This window comes from Manis pentadactyla, chromosome 7, assembly GCF_030020395.1.
Source record: "Manis pentadactyla isolate mManPen7 chromosome 7, mManPen7.hap1, whole genome shotgun sequence".
NCBI classification, from domain to species: domain Eukaryota; kingdom Metazoa; phylum Chordata; class Mammalia; order Pholidota; family Manidae; genus Manis; species Manis pentadactyla.
The window spans coordinates 10,445,625-10,467,449 of record NC_080025.1 but is presented as its reverse complement, the minus strand read 5'-3'; positions in this window follow the sequence as shown (position 1 = coordinate 10,467,449).

Below are 21,825 nucleotides of genomic sequence, written 5' to 3'. Positions count from 1 at the left end.
CAGTAAGGTCAGGAGTCTGGAGGGAGGGAGAGTCTGTAAACTTTTGGAGGTTAAGAGATCTTTTAGGTGATGTGGGGACAGAATGGTAAGGGGCGCCCCGAATGTCAGTTTATGAGCGTCCTTGTGCAAGAGCTGTCTAGCGGCTAATGCCCGTAGGCGGGGGCCCATCCCCGAACTGTGGGGTCTAATTGCTTGGAAGATAAGCTACTGGGGCAAAGGATGGGCTATAATATTGGCCTAGGACTCCTAGAGCTTGACTGGACTTCTCATGAATGTATAATGAGAAGGGCTTCGCGACAAATCAGGAAGATGGAGAGCTGGGGCTTCCACAAGGGCTCGACGGAGCTTAACGAAGGAGTGTCGGGGTGAGAAGGATAATGGTTCTTCAGGGGGGCCCTTGCTGAGGTCGTATAGGGGTCTTGCCAACAGGGAGAAGTTAGGGATCCACGCTCTAAAATACCCAGCCAGGCCTAGAAAGGAAAGGATTTCTGTCTTGGTTTTGGGAACGGGCAGGTCAGAGAGGAGCCGTTTTCTGTCTAAGGTAATGGACTTTCTTTGTTGAGATAGAAGGAATGCGAGGTAAGTGACAGAAGGGGAAGAGTTTGAGCTTTGACAGGGGATACCCGGTAACTTCTGAAAGCTAGAAGGTTAAGTAGGGAGGCAGTGTCAAGTTGAGACTGTTCCCACGAGGGACTGCAGAGTAGAAGATCGTCCACGTATTGTAATAAGGTGGACTCGGAAGACTTGTGGCAAAACTGTCCAAGTGAGTTGTTCAGAATGTCTTGTGTATGGGTCCGTCCAGGTGAAGGCGAAAAAATCTTGGGAGGAGGGGTCTCGGGAGGCCAAGGCAGGGCAGCGATAAAAGGGTGTATGGATTTGGGAGTAAGGGATGGATAGGGACAACGGCCATGTTGATGAGGCGAAGGTCTTGGACGAGGCGGAAAGATTCGTTGGTTTTTTTTAACAGCTAATATGGGGGTATTAAACGGGGAGTGAGTGGGTCTAAGGTAATTTTTGTTTAAGAGATCTTGGATGATGGGTTGGAGGCCTATGAGGGCTGAAGTGGTTAGGGAGTATTGGGCCTGACAGATATACTGAGAGGGGTCACGTAATTTGATGGAGGCAGGAGGACATAGAGCTACGGGGGGGCTTGTAATGTCTCAAACTCTGGGATTTACAGGGTGTATGAGGGCGGAACTGGAGCTTTCATTGGGTAGAGGGGGGTCGTCGGCTATGAGGGCCATCAGAAAGGGAGTATTGGGGGCTGTGGGAGTGGATATAGTTATGGAAACATGGAGGAGAGAAAGGATGTCCCGTCCTAGTAAAGGGATGGGACACTGGGGCATAACCAGGAAGGAGTGGGAGAAAGGTATGGGATTGTCTTGGATTGTGCATAAAAAGGGGGGGGGTTTAATGGGAAAATCTGTTTACTTCCTACCCTGACTATAGGAGTAATGGCAGGCGTGGTAGGGCCCCGGTATTCCTGCAAGACTGAGAAGGTGGCTCCTGTATCTAGGAGGAAGGAGATGGGGCGACCGTCTATTACTGAAGTAACCCTGGGCTCCTGTTTGGTGATGGAAATGGTTGGGCGAGAAGCTCCCGGGCCCCGTCAATCTTCTTCTGTCAGCCCCACTACGGCAGACTTAGGATGGGGGTTGTTCGTCCAGCCTCCCCTTTGGGTGGCTGGGCAATCAGACCTCCAGTGGCCCTTTTTGTGGCACTTGGGGCATGGGGTGGTAGGAGATCTGGGGTAGGGGCATGCCCTTGACCAATGTCCTTCTTGTCTGCACTTGAAACAAGCTCCTGTGGGGGGCTTGTTTGTAGAAGAGTGCCCAGGTTGTGGTTTTATCAGCTGGGCTAACATTTGGAAATTGGCCTGATCAGCCTTTCGTTTACGGCGTTCCTTCTCCTCCTTCTGGTTATGGAAGACTTTAAAGGCCACTGTTAAGATCTCAGTCTGTGGGGTAGCGGGGCCCTGTTGTAACTTTTTGAGTTTAGCTTTAATGTCGGGGTAGCTTTGAGCTAGGAAGTATGTCATAAGGACGTGTCTTCTATCAGGTGTTTCTGCGTCCAGGCTGGTATAGAGTAATAGGGCTTGAGTGAGTCTGTCTAAGAACTCGGAGGGAGCTTTTGAAAATTGATTATTTACGAGCTGTTTTTTTTTTTTTTAGACTTGCTATTAAGCAGCAGGCGAAGATATCTCGAGAGTGGAGACTCACAGTGGTGTTAAAATTTCAGTGTGGGTCTTGTTTGGGGACAGTGGTGGGGCCAGAGGGATAGGTGGGGTCAGTCCTGTGGGTTTAGGTGGCGTGCGTTTGGGCGAACTCTCAAACTCATCTATGCTCTTCAGGAAGGAGGGTATTGGCCAGGAGCATGAAAATGTCATGATGTGTGAGGCTGTATGACTGGAGGGTCCATTGAAACTCCCTGATATATGTTGTGGGATCAGTGGAAAATGAACTTAGGCGTTTCTCAAGTTGGGCTAAATATCTTAAGGAGAAATGGACGTGAACGCGCACAATGCCTTCGGATTTTGGTACTTCTCGGAGGTGGGGCGATAATTTTGGGAGGCCCTCAGGACTGAGTGTGAGGGGGACTGAAGGGTTCTGGCTCAGTCTGTGGGGGAGAAACAGGTGATGGGGGCAAAGACAGAGGAGGCTGTTGGAACTTAGAGGGGAGCTGAAAGGCTCAGGCTTGATCTGCAGGGGGGTGAGGTGGGGGAGGAGATGGTGGTGGAGGAAGGGGGAGGGGCTGTGGTAGGAGAGGAGGGGGAAGGGAGTGAACGGGAGGCTTCTGCGGGGGAGACGGCTTGCAGGCTAGGAGAACTTGGGGGGAGGCGGCGGGAGGAGGCGGACAGCTTCGGTATAGGGAATCTCCTTCCAGTGTTCTAGGCGCTGGCAGTAGTTAAAGAGATCGCGAGTGATGTTAGGATCAAGAGCTCCCCCTGCGGGCCACTGGTTGTGATTGTCTAGGGGGCATGTCGGCCAATCTTGGGAACAGTATTTGTGGAGAAGTTTTGGTTTTATATCAGGCGTCAGGGAGAGGGTGGCTAGATGCTTGAGCAGGCATTCAGGAGGTGAACTTCCAGGGAGGGATGAGGAGGCTCCCATGGCTAAACGACAGAGAAGGAGACACACAGGGGAAGACGAACGGAGATCCTCGGACTGGGAGCAGAGCTCAAGGAGACAAAGGGCGTCCCCGGTGATCCTTGGTGGTCTGCGGAAACTCGTACACGAGTCGGTTTCTTAGGAAGTGTGGGTCATCACCCAGGCTTCTCTAAGAAGGCAGAGTGCCGGAGCCCGAGGTACCTAGTACTAGGAGTTTTCGGCGGACGGAACAGATTTCCGCAGGTAAAACGAAAGGAAGGAGTGGAAAAGGGAGCGTTCTCATCCACAAAGGAGTCACCTCGTTTATGGCTGTTGGAGGAGGGGCCTGAGGGTCTGTCGCAGCTGTGAAGGCCTGAGGCGGGGTTTGTGGCTGTGGGAGGGGGGCCTGAGGGTCTGCTGCAGCCGTGAAGGCCTGAGGCGGGGAGAGTTCTTTCTTCGTCCCCGAGCATCAGGGCCTTGCCGGATGATCACAGACAATGGCACTGCGATAGCTCGGGGAAGAGCGGCCCACTCTGGGGGAAAACTTACCTAAAGGCCAAAGAGGAGTGGTGAGTGTGAGGAGCCAGCGCCGGAAAGAGAGGACGAGGGCAAGGAGCTGCTGGTGTCGGCGGGGGAAGACGGGGCCCAGTTGGGCTGTCCCGTCTCCCGGGTTTCGGCACCAATGAAAGGAAAGGAACGACACACAGCAGCAATTCACCAGAGAATTCCGCTTTATTGGGGAAAGGTGCTGGGTTATATAGGAAGGGGCAGAATGAAGGGCCCCCAAACAGTAAGATGGCAAACTTCTGGCTTCTCTTCCGGGTCCTCAGTTCCCGACGGCGCCACCTAAAGACCAATCACCTCTCTCCCCACTCCCACTCCCAGCACCTAGCCAATAGCCACCAGCCCCATAGAAGTAACACCACAATCACCCCATGTCCCTTCCTATATAACCCAGCACCTTTCCCCAATAAAGCGGAATTCTCCGGTGAATTGCTGCTGTGTGTCGCTCCTTTCCTTTCATAGATGATCAGGTGTGTGCCTGTAGACTATGTGTTAATCCAGGCTAGACAAAGGCAATAAAACATCCACGTATGCAGAAGATTTCTCTCAGAAAAGGGGGGTTGAGGTTCTAAGCCTCACCTCTGTTGATCCCCAATTTCTCACCTGATGACCCCCCTGCGACTGTGCCTGTCTTAGGTTGTTCCTCCCTTGAGGAATCTTACCCATCTCTGGCTAACCAGTCATCTTCCGGGGCCATACAGGGAAATGTAAAGTTGGTAAGTGAGAGAGAAGCCTTATTGTTTGAAATGGTTAGCTTTTTATTTCTTTGCATATTTAGCCCATGTAGCTTCTATGCCCAGCATTTGTCTTGAGGTATCTTTACCACTTGGAAGAATTATGATACTTGGTAAATTTGATATGAGGCACGAATTCTATTTAAGGGTTGTAATTAGGAAGGAAGAAGAAAAGCTATAGAAGTAGCAGGCGGCAGAAAACATGGGAAGATTGATTCTTTCTTTGACATATCTTCTTGTAGAGTAACTTCAGCATGTATAGGTTTTAAGCTACTACTTAAATTGCGCACCCACCTTAACATAATAGGAGTATAGTTACATAACCAAAGCATATCTGTAATTACCAGCCATCTCCAGTGAAACCAAGAAAACCAGTTAGGCACCTTAGGCATTTGTGAAAACTTATCTATGATATGGTGGATATTGTCCAACTGAACTTGAACAGTCTGAGAGAAATCAGACAAATTAAAACAACCCATTCCTGGGGAATGTTCACATCCCTTATGTTCTTTTAACAGTAAATAGTCTGTAGTTGTAAGATTTTGGAGCGCTACAATTTGCACTTCTCCTAATTCTTGGTTGAGTTCCAACAGTATAGATCCAGTCAAATTTGTTGTTTTACTGTATGCACAGGCCAGCTTAGATATCTCCTCCTTCTTTCCCATGGCAAGTCCAGGAGCTGGTGGGATGAGTGCATCTACAGCTGTAGCAGTGCGTGGATCTTTGTTGGGGTTTTTTGATGATCATCTTGTGGCATGAGTCTTCCAGAGAGTGCTGATTTTGGAAGTTCTTTTTCATATCGTATCTTAGTTCATTTTCGGGGTACCCCAATTAGGCTTTGATCCTCTGTATAAACACAAACAGACCCTTTGCCTACACTTTTATATGCCCTTTATACCCTTGTGTAGAACTCATTGGAGGTTACCACACAGGAACTGCCTTTTGTTTTGTTTTGTTTTGTTTTGTCTTTTTTTTTTTTTTTTTTGGTATCACTAATCTACACTTACATGATGAATATTATGTTTACTAGGCTCTCCCCTATACCAGGTCTCCCCTATAAACCCCTTTACAGTCACTGTCCATCAGCATAGCAAAATGTTGTAGAATCACTACTTGCCTTCTCTGTGTAGTACAGCCCTCCCTTTTCTCCTACCCCCCCATGCATGCTAATCTTAATACTCCCATACGTCTCCCCCCCTTATCCCTCCCTACCCACCCATCCTCCCCAGTCCCTTTCCCTTTGGTACCTGTTAGTCCATTCTTGAATTCTGTGATTCTGCTGCTGTTTTGTTCCTTCAGTTTTTCCTTTGTTCTTATATTCCACAGATAAGTGAAATCATTTGGTATTTCTCTTTCTCCGCTTGGCTTGTTTCACTGAGCATAATACCCTCCAGCTCCATCCATGTTGCTGCAAATGGTTGGATTTGCCCTTTTCTTATGGCTGAGTAGTAGTCCATTGTGTATATGTACCACTTCTTCTTTATCCATTCATCTATCGATGGACATTTAGGTTGCTTCCAATTCTTGGCTATTGTAAATAGTGCTGCGATAAACATTGGGGTGCACTGATCTTTCTCATACTTGATTGCTGCATTCTTAGGGTAAATTCCTAGGAGTGCGATTCCTGGGTCAACTGGTAAGTCTGTTTTGAGCCTTTTGATGTACCTCCATACTGCTTTCCACAATGGTTGAACTAACTTACATTCCCACCAGCAGTGTAGGAGGGTTCCCCTTTCTCCACAGCCTCGCCAACATTTGTTGTTCTCTGTCTTTTGGATGGCAGCCATCCTTACTGGTGTGAGGTGATACCTCATTGTAGTTTTAATTTGCATTTCTCTGATAATTAGCGATGTGGAGCATCTTTTCATGTGTCTGTTGGCCATCTGTATTTCTTTTTTGGAGAACTGTCTGTTCAGTTCCTCTGCCCATTTTTTAATTCGGTTATTTGTTTTTTGTTTGTTGAGGCATGTGAGCTCTTTATATATTCTGGCCGTCAACCCTTTATCGGATGTGTCATTTTCAAATATATTCTCCCATACTGTAGGATTCCTTTTTGTTCTATTGATGGTGTCTTTTGCTGTACAGAAGCTTTTCAGCTTAATATAGTCCCACTTACTCATTTTTGCTGTTGTTTTCCTTGCCTGGGGAGATATGTTCAAGAAGAGGTCACTCATGTTTATGTCTAAGAGGTTTTTGCCTATGTTTTCTTCCAAGAGTTTAATGGTTTCATGACTTACATTCAGGTCTTTGATCCATTTTGAGTTTACTTTTGTATATGGGGTTAGACAATGGTCCAGTTTCATTCTCCTACATGTGGCTGTCCAGTTTTGCCAGCACCATCTGTTGAAGAGACCATCATTTCGCCATTGTATGTCCATGGCTCCTTTATCAAATATTAATTGACCATATATGTCTGGGTTAATGTCTGGACTCTCTAGTCTGTTCCATTGGTCTGTGGCTCTGCTCTTGTGCCAGTACCAAATTGTCTTGATTACTGTGGCTTTATAATAGAGCTTGAAGTTGGGGAGCGAGATCCCCCCTACTTTATTCTTCTTTCTCAGGATTGCTTTGGCTATTTGGGGTCTTTGGTGTTTCCATCTGAATTTTTGAATTATTTGTTCCAGTTCATTGAAGAATGTTGCTGGTAGTTTCATAGGGATTGCATCAAATCTGTATATTGCTTTGGGCAGGATGGCCATTTTGATGATATTAATTCTTCCTAGCCACGAGCATGGGATGAGTTTCCATCTGTTAGTGTCCCCTTTAATTTCTCTTAAGAGTGACTTGTAGTTTTCAGAGTATAAGTCTTTCACTTCCTTGGTTAGGTTTATTCCTAGGTATTTTGTTTTTTTTTTTTTATTCAATTGCGAATGGAGTTGTTTTCCTGATTTCTCTTTCTGTTGGTTCATTGTTAGTATATAGGAAAGCCACAGATTTCTGTGTGTTGATTTTGTATCCTGCAACTTTGCTGTATTCCAATATCAGTTCTAGTAGTTTTGGGGAGGAGTCTTTAGGGTTTTTTATGTACAGTATCATGTCATCTGCAAATAATGACAGTTTAACTTCTTCTTTACCAATCTGGATTCCTTGTATTTCTTTGTTTTGTCTGATTGCCGTGGCTAGGACCTCCAGTACTATGTTAAATAACAGTGGAGAGAGTGGGCATCCCTGTCTAGTTCCCGATCTCAGAGGAAATGCTTTCAGCTTCTCGCTGTTCAATATAATGTTGGCTGTGGGTTTATCATAGATAGCCTTTATTATGTTGAGGTACTTGCCCTCTATTCCCATTTTGCTGAGAGTTTTTATCATGAATGGATGTTGAAGATTGTCAAATGCTTTTTCAGCATCTATGGAGATGATCATGTGGTTTTTGTCTTTCTTTTTGTTGATGTGGTGGATGATGTTGATGGACTTTCGAATGTTGTACCATCCTTGCGTCCCTGGGATGAATCCCACTTGGTCATGGTGTATGATCCTTTTGATGTATTTTTGAATTCGGTTTGCTAATATTTTGTTGAGTATTTTTGCATCTACGTTCATTAGGGGTATTGGTCTGTAGTTTTCTTTTTTGGTGGGGTCTTTGCCTGGTTTTGGTATTAGGGTGATGTTAGCTTCATAGAATGAGTTTGGGAGTATCCCCTCCTCCTCTGTTTTTTGGAACACTTTAAGGAAAATGGGTATTATGTCTCCCCTGTATGTCTGATAAAATTCCGAGGTAAATCCATCTGGCCCGGGGGTTTTGTTCTTTGGTAGTTTTTTGATTACCGCTTCAATTTCGTTGCTGGTAATTGGTCTGTTTAGATTTTCTGTTTCTTTCTGGGTCAGTCTTGGAAGGTTGTATTTTCCTAGGAAGTTGTCCATTTCTCCTAGGTTTCCCAGTTTGTTAGCATATAGGTTTTCATAGTATTCTCTAATAATTCTTTGTATTTCTGTGGGGTCCATCGTGATTTTTCCTTTCTCGTTTCTGATACTGTTGATTTGTGTTGACTCTCTTTTCTTTTTAATAAGTCTGGCTAGAGGCTCATCTATTTTGTTTATTTTCTCAAAGAACCAATTCTTTGTTTCATTGATTTTTGCTATTGTTTTATTCTTCTCAGTTTTATTTATTTCTTGTCTGATCTTTATTATGTCCCTCCTTCTGCTGACCTTAGGCCTCATCTGTTCTTCTTTTTCCAGTTTCGATAATTGTGACATTAGACCATTCATTTGGGATTGCTCTTCCTTTTGTAAATATGCTTGGATTGCTATATACTTTCCTCTTAACACTGCTTTTGCTGTGTCCCACAGAAGTTGGGGCTTAGTGTTGTGGTTGTCATTTGTTTCCATATATTGCTGGATCTCCATTTTGATTTGGTCATTGATCCATTGATTATTTAGGAGCGTGTTGTTAAGCCTCCATGTGTTTGTGAGCCTCTTTGCTTTCTTTGTACAGTTTATTTCTAGTTTTATGCCTTTGTGTTCTGAAAAGTTGGTTGGTAGGATTTCAATCTTTTGGAATTTTCTGAGGCTCTTTTTGTGGCCTAGTATGTGGTCTATTCTGGAGAATGTTCCATGTGCACTTGAGAAGAATGTATATCCTGTTGCTTTTGGATGTAGAGTTCTATAGATGTCTATTAGGTCCATCTGCTGTACTGTGTTGTTCAGTGCTTCCGTGTCCTTACTTATTTTCTGCCCGGTGGATCTATCCTTTGGAGTGAGTGGTGTGTTGAAGTCTCCTAGAATGAATGCTTTGCAGTCTATTTCCCCCTTTAGTTCTGTTAGTATTTGTTTCACATATGCTGGTGCTCCTGTGTTGGGTGCATATATATTTAGAATGGTTATATCCTCTTGTTGGACTGAGCCCTTTATCATTATGTAGTGTCCTTCTTTATCTCTTGTTACTTTCTTTGTTTTGAAGTCTATTTTGTCTGATATTAGTACTGCAACCCCTGCTTTCTTCTCGCTGTTGTTTGCCTGAAATATGTTTTTCCATCCCTTGACTTTTAGTCTGTACATGTCTTTGGGTTTGAGGTGAGTTTCTTGTAAGCAGCATATAGATGGGTCTTGCTTTTTTATCCATTCTATTACTCTGTGTCTTTTGATTGGTACATTCAGTCCATTAACATTTAGGGTGACTATTGAAAGATATGTACTTATTGCCATTGCAGGCTTTAAATTCGTGGTTACCAAAGGTTCAAGGTTAGCCTCTTTAGTATCTTACTGCCTAACTTAGCTCGCGTATTGAGCTGTTATATACACTGTCTGGAGATTCTTTTCTTCTCTCCCTTCTTATTCCTCCTCCTCGATTCTTCATATGTTGGGTGTTTTGTGCTGTGCTCTTTCTAGGAGTGCTCCCATCTAGAGCAGTCCCTGTAAGATGTGCTCTAGAGGTGGTTTGTGGGAACCAAATTCCTTCGGCTTTTGTTTGTCTGCGAATTGTTTAATCCCACCGTCATATTTGAATGATAGTCATGCTGGATACAGTATCCTTGGTTCAAGGCCCTTCTGTTTCATTGTATTAAATATATCATGCCATTCTCTTCTGGCCTGTAGGGTTTCTGTTGAGAAATCTGATGTTAGCCTGATGGGTTTTCCTTTATAGGTGACCTTTTTCTCTCTAGCTGCCTTTAAAACTCTTTCCTTGTCCCTGATCTTTGCCATTTTAATTATTATGTGTCTTGGTGTTGTCCTCCTCGGATCCTTTCTGTTTGGGGTTCTGTGTACTTCCGTGGTCTCTTCGATTATTTCCTCCCCCAGTTTGGGGAAGTTTTCAGCAATTATTTCTTCTAAGATACTTTCCATCTCTTTGCCTCTCTCTTCTTCTTCTGGGGCCCCTATAATACGGATATTGTTCCTTTTGGATTGGTCACACAGTTCTCTTAATATTGTTTCATTCCTGGAGATCCTTTTGTCTCTCTCTATGTCAGCTTCTATGCGTTCCTGTTCTCTGGTTTCAATTCCATCAATGGCCTCTTGCATCCTATCCATTCTGCTTATAAACCCTTCCAGAGTTTTTTTCATTTCTGTGATCTCCTTTCTGGCATCGGTGATCTCCCTCCGGACTTCATCCCATTTCTCTTGCGTATTTCTCTGCATCTCCGTCAGCATGTTTATGATTCTTATTTTGAATTCTTTTTCAGGAAGACTGGTTAGGTCTGTGTCCTTCTCTGGTGTTGTCTCTGTGCTCTTTGTCTGCCTGTAGCTTTGCCTTTTCATGGTGATAGGAATAGTTTGCAGAGCTGGGGCGATTGATGGCTGGAAGAACTTCCCTTCTTGTTGGTTTGTGGCCCTCCTCTCCTGGGAGAACAGCGACCTCTAGTGGCTTGTGCTGGGCAGCTGCGCGCAGACAGGGCTTCTGCTTCCTGCCCAGCTGCTATGGATTTAGTCTCTGCTGTTGCTGTGGGCGTGGCCTGGTTCGGGCAGCTGCTCCAAAGTGGTGGAGTCGCGTTGGAGCAGGAGCTGCTGGGAGGCTATTTATCTCCGTAAGGGGCCTCCCTGCTCCCTGCAGCCCAGGGGTTAGGGTGCCCAGAGATCCCGGATTCCCTACCTCGGGATTAAGTGTCCCGCCCTGCCCCTTTAAGACTTCCAAAAAGCACCCGCCAAAACAAAACAACGACCACGAAAAAAAAAAAAAAAAAGAAAAAGAAAATAAAAAAATTTTTAATTAAAAAAAAAGGTGGCCGCTCGTTTTTCTTTATTCTCCGGCGCCAGCCTCAGGCCTCTGCTCACCGGTCTTGCTGCCCTGTTTCCCTAGTATTGGGGTCCCTATCCCTTTAAGACTTCCAAAAAGCACTTGCCAAAACAAAACAGGAAAAATAAATAAATTAATTAATTAAAAATCGCTCTCACTTTCCTGGTGTCCTCCAGCACCTGGCCTCTGGTGCCCTCTCACTGTTCTTGCTGCCCTGTTTTCCTAGTATCCAGGGCCCTGCACTCTGGCCCGGATGGCTGGGGCTGGGTGCTCGGCAGTCCTGGGCTCCGTCTCCCTCCCGCTCTGCCTATTCTTCTCCTGCCGGGAGTTGGGGGGATGGGCGCTCGGCTCCCGCGGGTCCGGGGCTTGTATCTTACCCGCTTCGCGAGGCGCTGGGTTCTCTCAGGTGCGGATGTGGCCTGGATATTGTCCTGTGTCCTCTGGTCTTTATTCTAGGAAGGTTTGTCTTTGTTATATTTTCATAGATATATGTGGTTTTGGGAGGAGATTTCCGCTGCTCTACTCACGCTGCCATCTTCCGCCCCTCCCTCTAAACCAACATTTGTTTTACGTGGTTATCTGTATCTTTGTTTAATTTGACAATAAAAAGATTTTTTTTAAGTGTTTGGTTCTTATTCAGCATTTAGTTATCTTCCGTCTCTTCTGTAACATTTTCACAGTCTGACACCGTAACTCAGCAATGCAATTTGGCCATGTTCGCACCACAACTTTATTCTCCTACATACATAATATACATTCCCCAAATCCTTATTACTCATTTGTGGGTCAAACATTACCTCCGTCGAGATGAGTTCAGTGGTTGCCTGGAAGCCACTCTCACCTGTGGTTGGGTGTTCGTGCTCCTTCCACTGCTGTGGTTAACATTGCCATTTGTTGTCAAGCTTAGAAATTGGTGTTTAACAAAGATAGTATTGTTAAACTTGATAGTATATTTTCAGGGGGATAGGAAGACTCTGTTGTGTCGCACTCTTGCTATATTCACTTTAAGGAGGAAAGAGCCTAATCTTAGAGCTTAAGCTACTCTACGGAAGTACTACCATTTGTCATTCATAGATATTTCTTGAGCCCCTACTCTGTGCTAACTTCTGCTAGGTTCTAATATATATTCTATGAAATGAATAGAATCTAGTGTCCTTTCAGAAAGCTTAGAAACAAGTCAACCATCAAAAATATTGCAGAATTAGAAAATTCAGGCTGATACTGGACTTCAACTCTATAGACAAACCTTGTGTAAGTGCCACAAACACTGGTCCTTCTGACTCTAGTCCTTTTCTGAACACTCTGTGTGCTGAAACTAGAGGGTGCTTTTTAAAAGGCATATTTGATCAAATCTTTTAACAGTTCGCTGGCCATATGGACAACCAGTCAGAAGTTCCTCTGTCAGCTTAGCCTTCACATATGTGTTTTCTACCTGAAACCCTTTTCCTGTCCTTCCCCCAATTCACCTGGTGAATTCCTACACTTCCTTCAGGCATTAGGTGAAAAGTCACTTTCTCTGCCTCAAAGGCAGGGAAGATCTGGGCACGTTTAGGAAACTGCAAGTATTTTGGAAGACAGAATTGTCCGAGGGCGGAATAGGCAAGTTATTTAGACCCAGTGACCCTTACCGCTTAGAAAGACTTACTTTAGCAGAAGAATGTACAGAAAGCTGTGATACGCCAACGCACATCCTGATGCGTGTTCTGATCTCTTGTCTGTCTTAGGTGGGATGCATGGGGTGATCTTAGAAAAAAGTTTCAAGAGTTTGATCCCTCTCACACTGGATTTATCAGCAACGCAGATTTTAAGTGCTTTTGACTGGCCTGTACAACGACCTGAATGAGCATGAGTACGACATGCTGGCAGGGAGGTGTGGTACTGAAGGGGATGGCAGGGCACCAGATCAAGAGTAAGAAAACTGGGTGTATGTTTGTTATTTACTTATAAAATAAGGTACCAGATTTTTAAAAAGAACATTTAAAAATGTCTCAGTTTATGCATGGACTATCTTTTAAAGGAAACTGGTTATAGTGATTGCTTCCTGGGAAGGGTACTGGATGGCTGGGGCAGATGTGAGGGACTGACTTTTCACTGTATTCCCTTTTATACTCTTAATATTTTATACCGTATAAAGTTATTATTTAAAATTTACTTAAAAATTAGTGTGTGCACAGAAAGGTTTTAAGGAGACCTACCAAATATGTTGGGTCTTGTATCTGGGTGGATGCTGGAATGTCTTCTTATACTTTGCTCTGTGTTTCCAGTCTTCTACAAGGAGCATATATTGCTTTTGTAGTTAGTTTTTAAAGTTATGGTATTTTTTCAACCTGGATTTTAGAGACTGTACATTGGGACATCCAAGTGCCCAACTTTGAACTTTACACAAGAAGAGTACTCCAAAACTTAGAAGCAAATCATACTCTTCTAAGAGAGAGTGAGAGTGCTCCTGAGTGTGGCAGCTGTTGCACAGAAAAGGGGGCACCAGCCTGGGGAGCAAACATGTTATAGCTCAAGGCCCAGCTCTGCTGCAAAATAGACCTACGTGGCTTTGGACAGACTCCCTTAGTGGCCCTCATCTGAAAACTGAGGGTAATATTACCACCTTCAGAGGCTCCTGTGGACATGAAGCCAGGTGACAGTGTGTGAAAGTGCCCAACAACCTGCCAGGTGAGGGGAGACAGCAAGGAGCACTTTGGGGGGATTTAGCATCATCTTAATTTCCATCAGCTCAATGAAGGCCACCCAAACAGTGTGTTTGCAGCTTGGAGACAACTCCAACCCGACGGCTGTTCTGAACTCTATTTAGAACTTCTGGACCTGCCCCTGGGCCTGACACTGAGCAAGTCCCTAAAAAAAGATCACTTTCTCCCATTCCTGATGTATGTCTTCTCTAATGCACAATGAAAATATGAAAATTAGGACTAGTTCAAGAAAAAAGGCAACAAATCGACAAGATAAACTTTATCAAAAATTTAATATTGTAAATAGGTCAGCAATCGCAAAGGAAATGGTTTTAATCTGTGTATCAACCTCATGCGGGTCTCAGTCATAATTAAGTTACTGGTACAGACCATGGGCCAGTTACTGCTCTGTGCCTCATTTAATCTCCCATCAACTGGAACTGATGCACAGAGGCGTCAAGTCATTTGTTCAAGGTCAAACTAGAAAATGGCAGAGCCATGCTCCTCCCCAAGCAGTATAGCTCCAGAGCCCATGTTCTTCATCATCAGACCTTCTAGTGATAATGTTTAATGCCTCAAATAATGATACTGTTTTATTATAAAAGTGCAGGAAAAACAACCAGAGCATACGTTTTATATAACTGTGTCAGTGTTTTGTACCTCGGATTTCTGAAGCTGTTTCTGAGACAGATTTGCACGAACGGGCACAGTGCTGCAGTGATTCCGTATTTCCCTTCTCCTGAGGAGCATGAAGACCAGCTTTGCATTAGAGAAGAGTCAGCAGGTTGGAGTGTGCCAAGCAGCCACCTAAGGGGAAAGGCACTCTGAACTTGTCTTTGCCTCTAAAATATAGTGTTTGCAGTAGCCTGGCATGAAGGAGGGTACCTTCCACTGTACCTCTGAGGAATGAAAGAAGTCAGCTGAGCTTGGGGTAGTGTCAAGCAGTGAGGTTGAGAAGTATGCAGGGGCCACGATAGGCAGCCCTGACAAGGAACTTGGACTTGACCCTGAGAGTTGTGGGAGGGCATGGAATGATTCCAAACAGGGGACTTTCAAGTCTGTGTTTTAGAAAAAAATCACCCTGACTGCTGTTTTGACAATGAATTAGAGAAGGCAAAAATGGAGCTGCGGGAGAGTTGGTACAATCTGAAAGGGACATCGGCAGGCTGGTCTCTGGCTGTGGCAGAGGAGATAGAAATGAATGGATTCAACAGATGGGAGGTAAAATCAACAAACTTGATGACAGTTTGTATATGGAGTGTCGGAGATGGGAGAGAGACTGGTTGAGGGATAGTGGTGAATCAAGGGAAGGCAGATTGTCACCCCCCCTGGGGGTGAGGATAGGTCTGGAAATAAGACCAAAGTGGTTTCCTCTCTGTTGCATAAGATGCCTCACTGCCCAGGTTTAGGGCTTCAAAAGAAACCTTCGGGATAACGGGATTCTACCCTATAAGAAAAATAGTTAGGGCAGGAGAGCTGGCAGGTAGAGAAGGAAGAGGAGAAGGGAATAGAGCAAATGTTTGTGTTTTGATATGTTTGTATATTTGGGGAGGAAGATTTTATTTGTCCAGTGGTTTCTCCTGTGTCGCTATTGGGTGACTGGAAGACCTTACAGAGGCATTTAAGAAGCTGCATGTTGATAGCAGCTGCTACCTTCCCTTGTCACAATTCACATCCCTTCTCAAGCTCAGTGGCTTCCTCCTTAATGAAGATGAGGATTCTCATGTCCTATCAAAGTGTGATGAGGAATTAGGTGGAGAAACAGACCACACATCTTATGGGAAGGAGCTTGCAAACCATGGCAAACACCTGATGTCCCCAAACCACCATCAGATGCAACAGAAATTCATTTATGTTCTCTTCACCAACATGCCATGCTTCTTACCCACAGGACTGTACTCACAGAAAGGCGTTTGACTCCTCTTGGGAATTACTGTTTCCTAAACTCCATGATCCTCCACTGCCTAGTCAGCTTTCATGGTGTCTCTTTCCGTGATACATAAATGAAAAGGTTTGAAAATGGCTCACTGGTAAGTGGTCTTTTCCTACCAAGGGAACAGATGACACAGTCCCACTTTCTATAATGGTAGTTTTATTTTCCATTTTTAATTGTATTCTAAGAAGTTCTTAGCTCGACTTCTTCCCTCTGAAATGAATACTACTGCAATGAAATGCCTTTCCCTGCAGCCTCCCCTCCCCGCATGTCCGGGCCATCATCAGCCTCGTAGGATTCAGGGTCAAATCGTTCTTAGTTCTAATTTGTCAGTATCCATGTTGCTCTTGTCTCTTTGAACTGTAATGTAGTTTAGATGAGGTTCAATTGTATTTATATTTATCTCTTTACTGTATATCAGAATAGAAGAGGTATGTGAAATGAAGGATTCTTAAAGCTTTCACACATTTATTGTTCATGACTTGTGGCCAGAATATAAATTTGCAGATGACCCTCCCTCCAATTTGACTTTTTCCAAAACAGCTTTTCCAAGTGTCCAGAATTGGCTCCCCCAGACTTCCCCCAGTATTGCTGAGGCTCTGTGGGTTGCAATTATGGCAGCGCCACCTATGTGGCACAAAATACACCCAAAAAGTAAAGGGATGGATTGGGACTTGGAGTCTTAAAACTGGTGTGCATTCTCTCCATGGCTACCCTCTAGCAATTTTTTTCTTCACCAAGTCCTCTTTATTTAGGTTGTATTTAGAAAGAGCAACAGGGCTAGGTCACAGATTTATATACTGGCATAAATGTAAGATAGAAATTATGTTTATGTAAAAAATTGAAGTCCTTGTATTAGTAGACATAAAGATGTCTTATTGTGAAAGACCTCTACTGATGTACATGTAACACAGCAATAGAGGAGGCTTACTTTTGTCAAACATTATAAAAAGGCTCCTAGAAATATTATTGTAAGAAAGTTTCATCAAATTCGTAAAGTTTTAACTTGTATATTTTTACTGACTCTTGATTTTTAAGCTCAACATAATAAATGAGGCTGGTCGGGAATAGAGGAAGCAAGTGCTCAGGTTCCCAATTCTCTTGGGGTTCATTGTCCTCATACCCTGTCTTTATAGCTCAGCCCAGAGTTCCTGCCCTGTATCCCACCCCATCTTCTGTGGTTTCTTGATAACTTTCTTGTGTCTCCCATGCAGCCGTTCAGCATAACACTGCCTCCTGCCTCTCTTTGACTTTGCTTTAGCTCTTCCCACTGTATAGAGGGTTTGTAAAAGATTGTAATTGGAAAGATATGCAGACCGTCACAATGATTGTTTCTTATCTTCCAGGTGAGCCAGAAATAGTTGGGTCCCTCAAATTCTAATCTAGCTCTTCTCTTCAGTGGGTGGTTGTTGGCCTCCATCAATCCATCCATGTGCACACCTGTGTACACAAGCAGACACCCTGTGTGCACATGGTACACACAGGTGTATGTGTGTATCTACCTTCCTCGCTGCACACATAATGGGCACCCAGGTTCTGGGAGTTTGGGGTATCCACTAAATAAGTGATTTTTTTCTTCCTCTCCATGCTCAGAATCATTTGAAATGTAGATGAGGGTGTCAGTCAGAGGTAGAAATGTGTTTTTTTGCAACTGATTGGTGGGTGTGACTTCCATGTGTAGAGAGTGGGCTTGCAACCCTCGCTTCAGAATTTAACATGTCCACAGAAAGCACAGGCGGAGCTAGAAGTGTTCCAAGTAGCCTAGTAAGGAGTGCTTGGGCAGGTTGGCACCCAAAGAGAAAGGGGCTCAGGTGAGCATGTCTGGGTCCACCTCCAGCCATGTAGCTGAAGAATACAAAGGACTGCTGAGCCGGGTTAAGGGTGTTGCTCCAGGAGCATCCCTCTTCGTGGAATGCGCGTGCACGTGCACACATGCACACACACGCACACACACACACACACACACACACACACCAGGCTGTGGACACGGGAAGAATCAGATATCAGGAGCCAAGCAATCTGAAACCTGGGCAGAGTGAGAGCTGAAGGCCAAGTGAGAAAAGGAGCAAGCCTGGGCAGGACCCAGGGCCTGGGGGCCGCAGCTGAGACTTGACCTGAATCCAGGGGAGTCTGGGGCTGGGAGTGCAGCAGACAGGTGATGAGTGGCATAGATAAAAGACTTGAATGAGAAAAAAGGGGGAAATGCTGAGAATGCAAAACTGCCATAAAAAGTGTATTTAAGGAATATTGCATCAGTTTACTTACCTCATGTTCTTTGTAACAGCCAAGACATTTACATAATAGCAGTAGAATGTGTAATTGGAGAGAGAATTTGGGAATGCAGGTATGAGCTGGTGCAAAATGATGTAAGGCCGGATTTCACTATATGAAAGAGTGTGAGAGAGAGCCTTCCGAAGTTGTTAGGTGGCCCTGACTACCAATCAGAACTTGAAATAGGGCTCACAGCCCCCTAGTTGACTGTGGGATGAGCTCCCTTCCCCCACTTGCCCTAAATGAAGAATATTGCCTTGTTCAGAACAAGCCTTGGGGTTTAAGAAAGAGCCTGGGATTTAAGACTTTTTCATGATGGCCCTGAGATTTTATTTTTTAGTTTGAGATGGCCCCAAGGATCTGACTGTTTGGCAGAAGGGAGAGAGGAATAGATCATTATAGCGGTTAACATTGGTTGAACATTCACTGTGGACCAGACACTGTCTAGAGTGCTCTGAATGTACCAATTCATAATTAATCCTCATAGTAACCCTATTAGGTACAGGCACTTTTAATATCTTTATTTTATAGATAATGAAACAGACACAGAGAGGCTTAGCAGTTTGCCCAAGGGCACAGCTAGTAGGCAACAGAGCTGGATGGCAAATCCAGGTAGTCTAACTCCAGAAGCCTCACTGAACAATTAACTGTGCAGAAAAGAGAGTGTCAGCCGTCTTGGATTTTTCCCACGTGAAAATAGCAGGGCCCTCCTCAGGCTAGTTCTGAATTCAAGTTCTGGATTTAGGGTCTGCCTTTAGCTGGGCCTTTGGGAAGAGCTAACTGCCTCAACCAAGCAGGCTCAGCATTGTCTCCTGCTGCCAGACCACAAGGTAGAATTTCTAGGCAAAGGCATTTTTTCCCCCTCTTTCCTTGACACCCTCATAACTCATATATATTACTCCAAAGGTTTCTGAGTAGGTGCCCAACTACTTTCTGGTCTCTGCCAAAGTGGGAACAGGACTGAGGGCCATAAACCAGGTCTGGGGAGGTGCAGAACTCCAAGAGACTTGGCACTGTCAGGCAGTTGACTCAGTCATTCCACAGATACTTATTAGCTCCTATGCACACCCCACACTGCCCTACTTTCCTTGGTGTGTTACTCTACATACACACCCATTCCCAGGTTCCTAGGAAGTCCATGCCTTTGTGGGGTCAGTTAGGCACTTCATAGCGGCTCCCCCACCTTCCCTGCCTGGAGGCTAGCATCCCAGACTGGAGGTCCCCACAATATTTGGAGCTGTGGTTGTTGAATAATGCCTGGGAGCACAGTGAGCTCTGTATTACCACCACCCTTTTGGCAAGGGCGGCTGAAGTGCCTGGAAACTCCTGGTTCTAGCCCTGCAGAGCCACAGGCACTGGCCCAGAGCACCAGCTACCAGCTTTGTTCCTCAAGCCTCTGGAGAAAACCTTTGATTTCATGGGGATGATTATTTTTATTCTTGCCCACTCAAGGATGAAGCCCAAGAAACAAGAGGTTGCCCCTTTCAGAGGCATCACAATGGGTCACCTCCAGCCAAACCCACTGTTTTTTGTTTTTTGTTATTTCTGGGTTTGGTTGAGCCTCTCTTGGAAACCATTACTATACAACTTACTTAAAAGAAAGAGTAGAGGGATTGGGCCTAAGAGACTCAGACAGAGGGGGGAGGATGTGGGGGACTTGGGACAGGGAGGCTGGAAGGAATGTGTTGTCAGAGAAAGCATAGGAAGGACACATTAAAGTCACAATCAGATTTGCATCAATTCCATTTAGTAGCAACAATTTTAATCTTCAGCAAAGTCAGGCTATTCCAAGTTTGACTTTAGGCCAAGCCTGCAGAATTGGAACTTTGGATGAAGGTTTTAGAAAAAGATAGGACACAGGCACACTCTCACACACACACACACACACACACACACACACACACACACACACACACACACACACAGAAAGAGGGAGAGAGAGAAAGGGGAGGGAGACTTTTATCCCAAAGTCATTGTAAATCCAAAGCAGGGTTTTATCCTCCACAGTTAAATGAGAAAGAAAAAAAACATCAAGAATACCAACATTTGAGGTACAAAGACTGTCATGCGCCAGTGGAAGTTTGCAAAATTACATGTAAATGACCAAAGTTTTTACTGTGGTGGCCCTGTGCATTCCAAAAGCTAATCCCGAAGAGAAAATCTACTTAGTAAAAGAAAGTTTTGTCTAATTTGGTTAACAGTTGAGAAGTGATAAAAATACTGAATATATTAATAATTTATATTTCCAGGGTAACACTGTATCTTTAATGCTTCACTGCCAGAGGGAATTCAGACTGGCTTACTGCTCAGAGAAAAAAAACCTGAAAGGCCTTCTTCATATTCTGTATCCAACACTGATGAAAATGGGTGTAAGACATGTGTTCTAATAATAGGCACCATGCAGTCTCCCATTTCTGCATGATTTGTTTTCATCCCATTTTGCTCAATGTATGGTTGTTATCCGGAGGGCCTCCTGGTCTTATACTCACTTTCAGGCTCCACCTATATCATACCAGTTTGTAAGGGAGGAGGTAACTGCATCTCACACGTATAGATAAGTATTATAGTAACACGTAGTGTATATAAAGGCAAGAACCCTTACTTGCAAGTCCTTTCCTAAAGCTTAGAGATTCCCCCCACCCATCCCCCCCAAAACATACATTTAAGTTTCACTCTGTGGGCAATGTAATGAAGTGGGGTTTTTTGCTTTCTGTTTTTCCCTGTCTCTGTATAATCAAGTTTGGTGGTTTACAAATTGCAGGTCATCCTATGCCATGACCTCAGTAAACAGTCCAGGTCAGAGCTCCCTTAAACCCTGTCTATAGAAATGGAATACGTTAATTTGTTTTCCTCCGGTTAATCTGGGAGACAACAAATCATCTGTAGTTCCTCTAAATGGCCTCTGGAAATCGGAAAACCTGCTACCTAATTTCAGATTATTTATTTAAAGGGCATCAAAGCTACCCGGAACAAAGAGAAAAGATGAGAACAAAGAAGAAAATCAGTGAAGGAAAAAAAATTTAAATCTATGCAAACACAACTTTAGCAGGCTGGATGCTTTGTTCATTTTTATCTGTTTACAGAACAAAAGCCTGCTTTCGCTGCTTGCGTTTTAGGAAAACATGATTTGGTTTTTTTAATGTATTGCCGTTTTGTGGGAGGGAAAGCACAGATCCAATAACATTGAAAACCACAAGATCACTAGCTGGCTCCCTTAGACCCCAAACTTTATTCACTATGTTCTGGGTGGAGCAAGAAGGGTATATAATCTGCCCTCCCCCAAAGTGGGAGACGGAAGCCTTTTCTCAGCAGGCCTGAGAACCTGCGCGGAAAACCCAGAGACAAGGTCTGGAGGGTGGAGATCAGCATAGGGGACAATTCTTGGGGCAGCGCATCTCCCGACTGGGTCGAGCGGGCCTCTCAACCGGTTGCCTAGCGCCCCGGATGCTGAGCCGATCAATGCGCAAAAGGCAACGCCAGCTTCCCCGGCCTCCCGGCGGCAAGAAGTTATGATCCGAAAAACAAAACCAAACTTTGGATGTTGTTTTTAAGCCATAACAGAAATTACTTCCCGTACGTATTTTTCAGAGACGCGTTCAGGCTGTAAACCTAGTCGCGCATCTTGCTGGCCTGTGTTTTCGCCGCGCTCCGAACCTCCGGGCGCTTGGTAGGCGCATCCCGAGGCCTCGTCTCGGGCTAGGAAGGGCGCCCAGGCCCAGCTGGCGAAAGTCCTCTAAAGCCAGTCTGGGGAGGGTCCTTCGGTTTGCGTTCTCCGAGAGCCAAGGACTCTGGTCTATACGTCCTCCCTTCTTCGAGGAAGATGCCCTTTTGAGCGCGAGGCGGGTGCGGGGCTGGAGCCCGCAGGGAAGCGGCGAACCCGCCCCTC